This window comes from Alligator mississippiensis, chromosome 3, assembly GCF_030867095.1.
Source record: "Alligator mississippiensis isolate rAllMis1 chromosome 3, rAllMis1, whole genome shotgun sequence".
Classification (NCBI taxonomy): domain Eukaryota; kingdom Metazoa; phylum Chordata; order Crocodylia; family Alligatoridae; genus Alligator; species Alligator mississippiensis.
The window spans coordinates 19,849,692-19,862,126 of record NC_081826.1 but is presented as its reverse complement, the minus strand read 5'-3'; the positions used below and the strand labels follow the sequence as shown (position 1 = coordinate 19,862,126).

General features: G+C 40.3%; 1 protein-coding gene across 1 annotated transcript in view; it reads right to left on the bottom strand.

The window, feature by feature from the left end:
* The window catches only part of TMEM65 (transmembrane protein 65), a 42,844-nt gene that overhangs the window by 17,855 nt on the left and 12,554 nt on the right, over window positions 1-12,435 (bottom strand). The gene's annotated exons all lie outside the window — the stretch shown is intronic.

The window sequence follows — 12,435 nt, the reverse complement described above, 5'->3', positions numbered from 1 at the left end:
ACCATTAGCCATGGTGACTAGAGCACTGGCTTGGAAACCAGAGACCTGGGTTCTGGGCCTTCCACCGTTTAAGAAGGTTCAAACCCACTTCTCTTACCTCACCACCAGGCTATAGGCAAGGGGCATTCTCCATCCTCCTGTGGATGTCAGACCATTGTGCAATCGGGAATATATTACTTATTGGGGCCAGAAAGACCAGAACAGGGAGTGACTCTACAACCTGGCAATGAGAACATTCATCTGGAAGGGACGAACCTTATGTTCTCATGCCTGTCTGGGGATCACTTATGCATCTTGCATTAGACTCACTGGATAAAATGCATGAACTTTGAGAGCAAGGACTGAAGACAGGACTCCCCTCAGAGGACTGCCCTCATTATAAAGTTTAAAAGGGTACAGACTGCTCCTCTCAATTATAGGGGTTGAGGCATTATAACAGCAGGTAGCCTGTTAGGCATGTAGGGCCCAAACCCATGAATCTTGCACTCTTGACTGCTCAGGAGCGCAGCCTACAGGAAGAGTGTAGAGTGTTTTCATCCCAGCCTAGTATTTACAGCACTACCCTAGGAGGTAAGAGATGAGGGTTTAAAGTCCGTCTAGCCAAGCACAGCATTAAATCCAGGTATTTCACTTCTTAGGTGATTGTTAACTACTAGATGATGGCATAAAAGATGGGTAGAGCCACCACCTGCATCCGCCATGCTTTTACTCAAAGTATCTGTGACTGGTTAAATGCTGTAACTGTGGGTTCGGTGTGCCAAGAGCATAACTTGTTTACAGCCCCTCAGAGAACTAAGGCATGGAGTGACATGGTTTATGAATCCCAGAAAGGCATGGGTAGGAGCCATCTCTTACCTATGCCTTTCTGGGATTCATAAATTATAGCCAGTCAGAATAGCAGCACCTACAGATGCACATTAAGGACACTCTAGGTGCCTACAGCAAGCTCTTGGCAGAAAACTTAGGCACCTGAGAGTACAAAAAACTTAACACACAAAAGAAATATAAAAAAAAAAAATCGAAGTCTTTGCAATAAGGCAGTAAATTACAGTACAATTAATAATGCACAAAAACACAGACATAAAAAAGCAACAGCACTTCTTTAAAAGATGCACTCAGCATGCAGCAAATAGTCATCCATTTCCCAAAGAGCCGGTATACGTAATGTTAGCATTTATGTTCTGATATCATGGATCTTTTCCTCATTAGTACCTCATTAGTACACGATTAAAAGTAAAATGATATAACAAGGGTACAGACTGCTATTAATTACAGGGGTTGAGGTACTGTTGTAGTAGTAGGTAAACTTTTAAATATCCAGGGCCTAAACCATAAAAAACTTGGAAGACAAGGACAAAGAGCTGGAGGGTGATATGGGGAACTAATGCAGTGTAACAAGATAACATATCTGATATGCTCACATTGCTTTGTTCTAATCCAGCTAGGAGGTAACAAAGGGTTATATTGTATTTTTACTTGATATATAACATTTACTGCAGTGATGAATGTGAAGCTAATGAGAGCTGTTAAATACTGAACTTATTTGAAAAAGACATCAGGCCATGTATTTATGAGTCTATGCATGTAGATTTTGAGCCAAACACTGGGCAACCTCCCCACTTTTTGCTAACACAGCTGATCTCAGGACCTGAGAAAGGGTGGACGGAGCTGGTACTGTGACTCATTTCATATCTTTCTAAGAGAACCTGCCTAATCCATCACCCGACATGTTCAGCATATTTTCAAAGTGGCCACAGTGCCTGGAATAGCAACATAAAAAATAGTGTGTTCAATATTTACACCACCCACTTGTAAGTCTCCAGCATGTCTGCACTGGTAGAATTAGTAAAGCAAGTAGCTCAACACCTGTATGAACTGCTACAGCTTGAGATCATTCAGAAGGTGAAGATGATGCAAAATGCAATGATCCATTTATATGGAGTTATATTTTTAGAGCATGTGGACACAAGTGGTTTATTAGTTCACACTAGGATTCCAGAAAGTTAATGTGTTGTCAACCTATAAAGCTTCAGAAGGTATACAACCTTGTTATCTAAGAAGTTCCTCTCACCATGCCAGGCTACCACAGTGGAGAGGAGGTACTTCATCTGGAGCTTTCTAACTACTTACCATAACCAAGACATACATTTTAATTACAGCAAAGGAGATTTAGATCAAGTCTTAGGAAAAAAGTTCTTCTCAACTGAAAGAACAGTCGGCAGCATTGGCGGCAATCCCTCACAGTTGATGATCACTTCCACACATCAAGTAAAGGGTTGTAGATGAGTAGGTTGATAGCCAAGGCCGATCCTAGAGCCACAGTCTCTCTTACAAATGCCACAGGTAGTGGCTAGAGGGAGGACTGGACCATGCATTTCATGGTCTTGTTTCCTTTCCTTCCATTTCTGTTTTTCTGCCTCCAGGGTGAGACAATTTTCCTCAAAGAAAGAAGTACCTTCTCTCACAAGGCAGCACCATGTAGCCTTGTCCGAGCTAGTCTTTCCCAATATGTAGTGTCAATACCAAACTTCTTAATGTTTGCCTTGAAAGTATCCTTGAAGTATTTCCTCTAGCCGCCTGCATGTCTTTTGTCCTTGGCTGAGTTTGGGGTATAGTAGCGGCTTTGGTAAACATATATCAGGCATGGGCATACAATGTTCTGTCCACCGCAACTTATGTTGGATAATCAACACTTCCACACTGGTGGTGATAACATCAGTGAGGACATTAGCATTTCTGCAATGATCCTCTCACTTTATGCCAAAGATCTTCTGAACGCAGTGCTGGTGACAGCATTCCAGGCTTTTCAGATGATCCCTGTAGGTCACCTGAACTTCACAGCCCTAGAGAAGAGTTGGGATTATCACAGCCTTATATAGTAAGAGTGTTGATCTAGTCCTGATGTTATCATTGAACACAAGATGATTCAGTCTTCTGAAGGCAGAGCTGGCACATCACAACCTATACTACTGGATCTCCTCTTCAATGTTGGCCTCCTTTGACAGCTACCTGCCACGGTATGCAAAGTGTTCAACATTCTCCAGCTCCTGTCCTTCAATGAGGATCTCTGCCAGAGGAGGAGAAGGGGTTGATTGGATGAGAGCAGGCTGCCTAGAAAAGTTGTGAAATCACCATCATAAGAGTTTTTCCAAGAAGAGACTGCATAGACATCTCTCCGGGATGCTGTAAGAATAGGAAATCCTGCCTCTGTGCAAGAGGTTGGACTAGATCAGGGGTGGGGAAAATGTGGCCCACCAAGCCATTCTATCCGGCCCACGGGGCCCCTAAAAATTTAGAAAATACTCATCTGCCCTGGACTGCCTGTCATGAGGCCCGCAACGGCTTGCTAAAACTCGGTAAGCAGCCCTCCGCCCAAAATAACTGCCTGCCCCTGGACTAGATAACCCTAGGGATCCCTTCCAGCCCTACGATTCTATGGTTCTCCTTGCACACCCGACTACAAATGTCCTCCTGCTTAGTCACAGGCTACAGCCATACAGCACTTATGAGAAGACCAAAAAGTGGAACTTAACTGAAAATAACAGTCCTGCTGTTTTAACAGCTCCTCCCAAAGATAAAAAAGAAGCAAATTCATCATTAAGTTCTAGCTCAATAAACAGGTTTCACCTAAAAGACTGCCTCAGCTAGTGACCAAACACAACTCATGAAGGGTGGAAGGTGAGACTAGTTCCATGAGGAACAATGCAGTCTCCCTGGCTACCTTCTTCAATGGGAAAGGGATGGGAAGGGGAAGGAATAGTGGATAGTGATGGGGTATGGTTAAAGACCCTAAATCACAGACCCACGGATGAGAGCTCTACTTCCTTGAGCCCCTGTTTAAGTGTTCTGGCGTGTAGCAGGAAGTCACTACATTGAGCTGTAGCGTTCCTTGTTTTTTCATATTTTCCCCTAAATTTCTATTAGTCTCTCAAGACCTGGCTACAGGAGAATCTATCCACTTTGATATTCTTAAATCTGGGCATGTAAGCTGCCAAGAAGATGGACACCTTTCCACTCAGAGCATGATATTACAAACCTTGTACCAAACAAAAAATTCAAAAGGTTGTTGTGCTTTCCATCCAACTCTGACAATTCTGGTTTAAAAACTTTTAGACCGACTGTGTAAGTCAGTGGCCTCTTCAGACAAAGCGTGAAAGTATTAGTTATCCTTGTTGATGTAGCTAATAAATTTATTTTACAGTTAGCTCACAGTGTTCAATCTGCTGGCGTTCTATTCAGTGAAAATGAATAGAACAAGCTTAAAGCTATTAAAAAGTAATTTTTTTTTAATACAATACATAATTAACTCAAACTTATCACTGCAAGATATAATTGAGGCTAACAGCTTAACAGGATTCAGAAATGTATTGTATTGTTTTATAAATAGTAGACGCACTCTTTAAAATAAGATATATGAACCTCATGCTTCTGTTGTTCTGGGTATGGGAGGTGTTTATGATATGAGGCGGAAGGAAGAAGATAGAAGTATAGAAATAAGTGCCCCCTACAGTCAGTTATTCCTTAACGTTTTAAGTAGGTTTTCCTTTGACATATGCAATGCTGTATAAGATTAAGCAAATGAGCACACGAGTACTAAGAGGTAAAATGGGCAAGTATGTGAGGTACTCCACCATAACTTTCCCCACACATGCTCTAGCCCTGCAGCAGTCTACCTCCTGATGCAAGTTATTCTTTGAAGGGCTGGAGTGTCATCGTGGCCGTGATGGTTCAGGAACTATGCAAGAACAAAGTGGGGTGAGGATTGTAAGAGCTTTTACTGGACCAACTGTACAGCTGGGAAAGACATTTTCAGTCAAGTTTTCAGGCACAAAGTGCTCAATCTGAGAAAAGACACTTTGTGCCCAAAAGCTTGGCTAACATCTCTCCCTGTTGCACAATCAGTCCAATAAAAGATATTCGAGGGTTCTGTTGTAATCTTTGAAGAGCAAGTTACTGCCACATTGCTTTCACTTACCCCAGGGTAAGAGCATGAAAACAAGCTGTGACTGTGGAGTAGTTGATGACACTGTAAATCTCTAACTTCCTTTACCTTAAAGTAATCTGTTTGTGCGCCTATCCCCCAAGGTGAAATCCTGTTTATTGAAAGCAATGGTCAGCACAACCTGGTCTGATGCAGGGCACAAGTTTGTATGTTCTTACAGATAACACGGAAATATCACCCAGGATGCCAAACCAGCTTAGTTTCAAGACAGTTGATAGAGATCTTTTGCTCAGTCTTGACAACACAGACTCTGAAAAAAGTCTGGAGACTGGACACATACCTTGCTGGGATTATTTGACCCCAGCAGTCTTGCCTGCCCAGAGAAGGTGGGGCTGGACCCAATGATCTCACAAGGTCCCTTCCAGCCTTAAACATCTGTGAATCTGTAAAATGATACCACCTTTGCCTAGATTGGGACAAAAAAAATCTTGGAACACAAGTTACCTAACAGTGGAGAAGAAAGGCTGCTGCAGATTGCTGTAGCAGAGGCTGCCAAGACACTGCCTTCCAAGAGAAAAAACACAGGAACAGCTACTTGATCACCCAGCCATGCTCTACCACACATGCCTGCATTCTCACTAAAACTCACAAAATTCTTCATTATTACACTCAAGAAAATAAACAGAGTTCTAGCCTCAGACTCCTAAACCACAGAAACCTGCACTATATTAAGTAAACTAATATCACAAAGTCACTCTTAAGACGTATTGCTTTCCAACACCTGAAAAGCAAAATTCTCAAAACATTTCCCAGATGATTCATAAAAACCAATTTCAAATATTTTGGATTTCAAGGCTCACAAAAAGGTACAATTTTTCAGCTGCAAAAAAGGACAATCTACAATCTCAGTTGGCAATGCTAAACAAGAGACCCTTGACCTTAAAAAAAAAAAAAAAAAAAAAGCAGCAGCAGCATCCAGTAAACCCTACAAGATCAGTTAAGTGTTCTTCAGTTTCAAGAATTATATTCAGATTCTGAATTCAATACAGAAAAAGCACTTGAAAATGAAACAGCCCTGGCAGAAGATTTTCGAGAAAGCTCCTTTTCCAGTCCTCCAGGATACAGCAGGATGAGAAGAATTATGTTTTATAGAAGGAAAAATTAAATGAAAGGAGAATGACTTGTATTGATCAGGTCATATCAGTGGCATGTTAGTAAAGAGTAAGACATACAGCATGCACTAGTAACAAATGCTCAGTTTTTAAAACCACTTCTTAAATCAAAGTTAAATCAAAGTTCTTTATACATGTATAGTTAACATGTTTTAAATCATTAAGTCTTCAGTCTTATGTTCCTCTATGTGGTTCAGTTTAACAGCAAAAGCACTGGGGTTGAGTGACAATATATATATGAAAATGAGAACGTTAATATTGTATTATCCAATCTGCATCAAATCCAATTATATACTGAAATCTGCTAACTGTGGCTGATATCACTTCCTGAAGTACCATTTAGCAATTTATAGATTAGATTATACCTTTTACCTGAAACGACGGTGATTAGATGGCATAACAGAATTATTCCAGAAGTTAGTCAAACATGGTAAAAAAGTACTAATGCTAATAAGTGAAAAAATTATTCAGTGATCTGAATACAAAAACACTTGCAGCCCTGAAAAAACATGTACTGTCTACTGGTAAGATGCGTCATGACCTGTATGAAGTCATATTTTGTAATACTTTTATTTTAAAACTTGCAAGAATAATTTTTTTTTTACTCTAATAGACAATCAGTTATGGGTGTTAACTGATACCATGGTTATAGCTGTTCTTTAAAAATGTAGAATACAGCTAGCTAACATCAAGTTTCACCTGAAACTAAAACAAGTAAGAAAAACAGTTCCCGTATTGTACTGAATTTGCAATACATAATAGAAAAATCTAGTCTACTCAGTGGATTTTGAGAAAGTAGGGGGGGGGGGGGGAGAGGCAGGAGAGCCAAACTAAACAACTAGGGAAACCACTACAATTGCAGATCTAGTAAATCCTACCCATAAACAGATGGAAGGATAATTTCTTACCTGGAAGTTAATTTCTGTGCCTCAGATCCATCAGTCCAGAACACAAGTTTCTCTCCAACCTGCCTGACAAGGCAAAGCCAGCAAGTCACTTGCCAAGTGAATCATCATCAGGGCAGTGAGGACTTCAAAAACACAAAAAACAAAACAAAGTATTTTCTGTGTCCATTAGAAAGGGAATTTAAAATCCTTTACAAGTACTCTGTGGCAAGAAAAGGGCCTATACTAGGTAAGAATTCTGGACTGATGGACAAGATGCACAAAAAACCAAATGTATTAAGTTTGTTGTGCTGAACTTTAAAACCATACAATAAATGCTGAGTATCAGGGCAAGAGATTCAACACCTTTTAAAATTTTACCTTACTAGTATAGCCCCATAAGATGAATCTCATTTTTAAGTTTTAGGAAAAACAAAAAGACCTCTGTATGTAAAGCAGATATCTAACACCCTACTGGGTGAACATACTCATTTTCATCTAATGCCTCCTAGTTCAGATAAGAAAGAGCAAAAACCCAAACTGGGGGGATGGGGGACTGCCACTTGCTACACCTACCACATACTTTCCTGTTGCTATAAATACGTAAAGCATGGAAAGAAGATGGCCAGTGCAGTGTTTAATTTATAGGGTACTATATTAAAGGCTCCTAGCCAATGTTGCATTTGTTATGCACTACATATGAGGATGTAATGACAATGTGTCAGACATTAAAACAATTTATTGCTGGATAAACGTAGTAGATAATCCACAAAAACTGCTCAGGAAAACATTCATGAAATGCAGAGCAGAGGATAAGGGAAAAACCTTTATTCCATATCAAATGAAAAAAAGATATTATGGTAGTGTATAATACCCAATTAATTATGGTACAAGATATGCTAATTTAAAACATACTTTTTGAATAAACATTTGCTTTCAGGGCAGGTAGGAGCAAGTTAAGTTTAAGATCTGTTAATTTACAGGCACTGATGGACAACATATATCGTAGGACAGTGCTTTTCTACCATTCATAAACAGAGCTCTGGCCTAAGAGCCAAATTCAACACTTTTCATCTTAATTTGTCATCATTTTGCATTGGCAAAATCTCTCTCAGGATCAGGAAAGAATAAGATTTATTTTTGGATAAAGGAACACAGTAGTTTAATCCCATATTTAAGGTTTGTAAAATTCAACTTTTTTATAATTGAAAACTCAGACCAATAGAGATATTTCCATAATTGAAGAAACTATTACAGACAAATGTAAATCTCTAATTCACCATGTTACAAATTTGCAACCTAAACACTGCAGCTTAGATACCCCAAAACAAGGCTGACTTCATTTATGTTCAATGACCTACCTAAAAAGAAATGCAAAAATTAAATGAGCATTCAAAAAAAGCCAGTGAATTTTTCACTTTTGATAATCCATAATTTTGCCAATAAAATGAGTTGACAACATAAAATTTTAACAGCCTTCTTCAAATGATGGTGTGTCAACTTTGACACTACCCTTTTAAAAATCTGCATCAAAATATTTGTCATTTCAATGTTCCTCTATAATTCATATGAAATTAAACAAGTATTTCTTTCCCTACTTATGCTATTAAACAAGGGGCAAAAAAAAATATGGAGAGTGAGCAAGCATCCTGGAGCTGTCGAAGTTTCTTCCATGAATATTCTTAAAAAGAATACCTTCAGACTTATTTTCTTTGTTCCTTTCCTCTATTTCCTAACTTTTTTCAATCAGATCTTGATCCTTTTTAGCCATTTTACCTTCCTAACTGATCACATAGCAAAATGGTTAACATGGAAGTTGTAATGTTCTTCTAGCAACAGACTGACATTACAAAATAAAAGGTTCCAGTCGCAGAAACAGTTTGGTTGAAAGGCTATTTCAAATATTTGTAGTTTCAGATTACCAACTGACAGATTGTGAAAAAGCAGCTGACAAAAAAAAACTATTGTCTTTAAATCAGAGATATAAATGGAACATTTCAGAGTGGAGAATCAAGTCCAGTAATCAAGACGAAATTTCTGTATTCAGCCTACTGTATGAATTAAAGATGGAAGTGCAAATTGAGATTTTGTAAAGATTTAAATACACAAAAAGTGAAGATGTACTCAAGAAATTTAGCTGGCATTCAATAATTGATGGTGCATTTATAGCTTTGTGTAACACAAGCAGCTATGTAATGCTACTGAACTAATGGAAGGCTTAAAGCAGCAAGACACAAAAGGATTTCAACTCTACAAATAAAATTGGCAATGGATGATCCGGGCAAGCAGAAGAATTTTAAGCATAAATTTCTAGCCCCCATGACAATGGTTCCCAACGTTTGTAGACATAAAGGCAGTGCTTGTTAAGACTCAAGACAGCCCATGGAAAATGAATTAACTACATTTTCCAACTAGGAAAATAGAGCCATTCTTCTGCTGCAAAGAACTGAGAAAGACTCCAACAAGTCAGAACGTTTTTAACGCTATGAATTTCTGAACTCTCGATTTATCTTCCTAATCACATTTGTACACCTGACAGCGCTAGAACTCCATGACACCCTTAAAATGATCTCAGGGTTTTTTTAGAGCAGAGTTTCTCAACCCATGGGTTGCAACCCGGAGGTGGGTCAAAAGAATATATGAAAGGGTCACGAAGAAACTTTAAAAATGAATAAACAAGCTTTAAAAATGGATTCTCCTTTCAAGGAGAAAAACATGGAAAGCTGTGACGGAGCAACTTTACTACTCCATCAATTTAAGGGCTAAAGCAGACAGCCCCCAGGTGGCTGATCACACCGGTCATTTTCAAATATAGGCCAGAAAGGCAACAGTCGGGGTTGAGCAGCCAAGGAGGCAACATCAAGCTGAGTTGCTCCCAGAACACCTGGAGGGAAGGGCAGGAGCTAGGGAGATGGCTTGGAGGCTCCTGGTCCTAGGCAAGACCTAAAACTGCACCCTGCCAGGATAGGGAGGACTGGTGGGACTGCCGGTGGTGTGACAACCCCCATGTAAATACTAGAGGTGAGACCTTCCCCAGTGTAAGGCAGGCCGGGGCGCCTAAACCCTAGCCCCACCCCCCCAATCCAGTGGGTTGAGAAAATGTGTGGTGGCAGGTAGGCCAGGTAAGCTTCTTTAATGACCTGAGCCTGTAGGGGTGGATGACCCTGGTAAGTTGGGCCAGGCACACTTTAGGAAGCCCCTGAGCCTTTAAGGAGGGAAATCCCAAACCCTGGGAGAGAAAGGGCAGAGTTGTGGGGCCAGCTAAGCTTATGAGGAAGTGGCTGAGTCCAAGAAGGCTCAAAGGAAGGGGCAGAGTGTTGGCACAGGAAGGGGCACAGATGCCTGGTGAAGGGCCAGGGCAGAGTTAGCCCTGAGTTAGGTGAATCAGGAAGTTGCCACTCAGATGAGGGCCCAGTGAGTGGCCCAATAAGCTGGGCTAGGGCTGCTTGAGGGGCAAGAGAGAGCAAATCAGGCAGATGCCACTCAGATGAGGACCATGGAACAGGCCCAACAGACTGGACTAGGGCTGCCGGAAGTGTAAGAGGACAAGACTAATGATCTCCAAGGAAGTAGGGCGATGTGTATGTGGCCTAGAGGGCTGAGTGAAAGAGGACCCTGTGAGAGGGGGGCGGTATGCTACCGACCTTACAGAGGTCTGGATTCAGCCCGGCTGTGAGCTGGAGCAGTTTATTATAACAGCATAACATCTGCAAGCCATGGGGCACGTAAGGGGTGGTTGGAGCATGTAAACACTGCCCCATTACACCTGGGGCACTAGAAGGGCAGTCTCTTGCCTATTTAACATCCTAATTATTTAACAAGGTGTGGCAGGCGAGCAAGGCAGGCAGTGGGACAGAGCTAACATCAGGCCCGGAAGTCACCCTCATCACAAAAACGCTACCCAACACCAGAGAAGGAACTAGGCAAGCCTTCCAAAGGAACTAGGCCATGGATTTTTAACCTTTTTGGGTAAGTGTAGTCCCCGGCTGCCAGACATGGACCCTTTGGGTCATGTGGCTCCTCCAACTGCCCTCTGCCTTACCTGCAGCATGCCTTCCTTAAAGCAGCAGGAGCCCCAAGCTCCCTGCTACAGATGGTTCAGCCAGGGATGCTCCTGCCTTGAACTAGATGACCTTGTGAGGTTCCTTCCAGCCCTACTTTCCTATGATCCTAAGATGAATGAATTTTACACAGAAACAAGCCTTCCAAAGGAATCCAACAAACAAAGTATCAGACACAAATGGAAGACAAGCAAAGAAAAAGAAAATGCTGCCGTGTCCTAACTGCTACTGCCAAGCAAAAACTTGAGAAAGTGATCTATAGTTATCTAGAGAGTAAACTATTGCAAACTACTTATAACTCCTCATACTAGGAACATTCTAATGTTTTGGATCAGTCATGATGGATAAAGAAGGATTTTCTCTGCCTTTAAAACCAAGCAAATGCTTCATAAGGGGCAAAAGCTGGAAAGGATAAGGTGTGTTTAACTGAAGTGTTGTCAGTATGCATTTAAAGACTCAAGCAAACCTGTTGTATTTTTTTAAAAATAAGCACATATTTATTTCTTTCTCTCTCTCTTTTGCTCGTAGAACATGTGTTTGTTTCCTTAGTCTACCTTGGTCTTCTCTATTTTAAATTTCTGTATGTAGCATACAGTGAGTCTTCACTAAATAATAAATAAGATAAACAAAACTGTCAGCACTTCTATGAGTAAACTTCACATCATCTTCTTGCTCAAGCAAGGCAGCATGTTTTTATTTATCTACTTTTAATTTAGATGTTGTACTGGAACCAGATGACTGCTGAGAAAATAAAGGAACAACGAACCCCTTCCACTTCACTTAATATGCACATTATAGTTATTACTTTTTAAAATGAATATATTTTAGTAATGAGATTACTTGGATTATTACATTTGAATGTGTAGTGTGCCAGATGTAGCCGGGTTTTTTAGTACTGAAGTATGAGGCCTGCAGTGTCAAAATGTAGGGAGTGAACAAACCTCTTTCAAAAATCAATAAAGTCCATTTCACCATTAACTAGAGGTTAACTAGCTGCTAAACCTTTACTACTTCATAAAACTGTCCACAAGGATAGGGAAAGGGAAACATATTTTTACTGATAAAGTTAACAATAAGCCAAAGAGCAATGATGAAAAGTGCTGACATTTGAAAAATTAGTCTTTAGATTAATGTGAATATTAAAGTGCATACACTTTATTTGTTAGAAAAACATGCCAACTTCATCGAAACAAGCAAGCAAGGGGTTTTCATAATGAGGTTTGTTGGCTTTATGCTGCACCAAAAGTTTTAATATTTTTTACTGTACCAAAATTATTAGTTGACTCTGGTGATATTATCCACTTCATTGGCTTTTCAAAAGGTACCAGTGGCTTAGGGTATCTGGATGCTAGAAGTTTTCAAAAGCAAGACAGTAA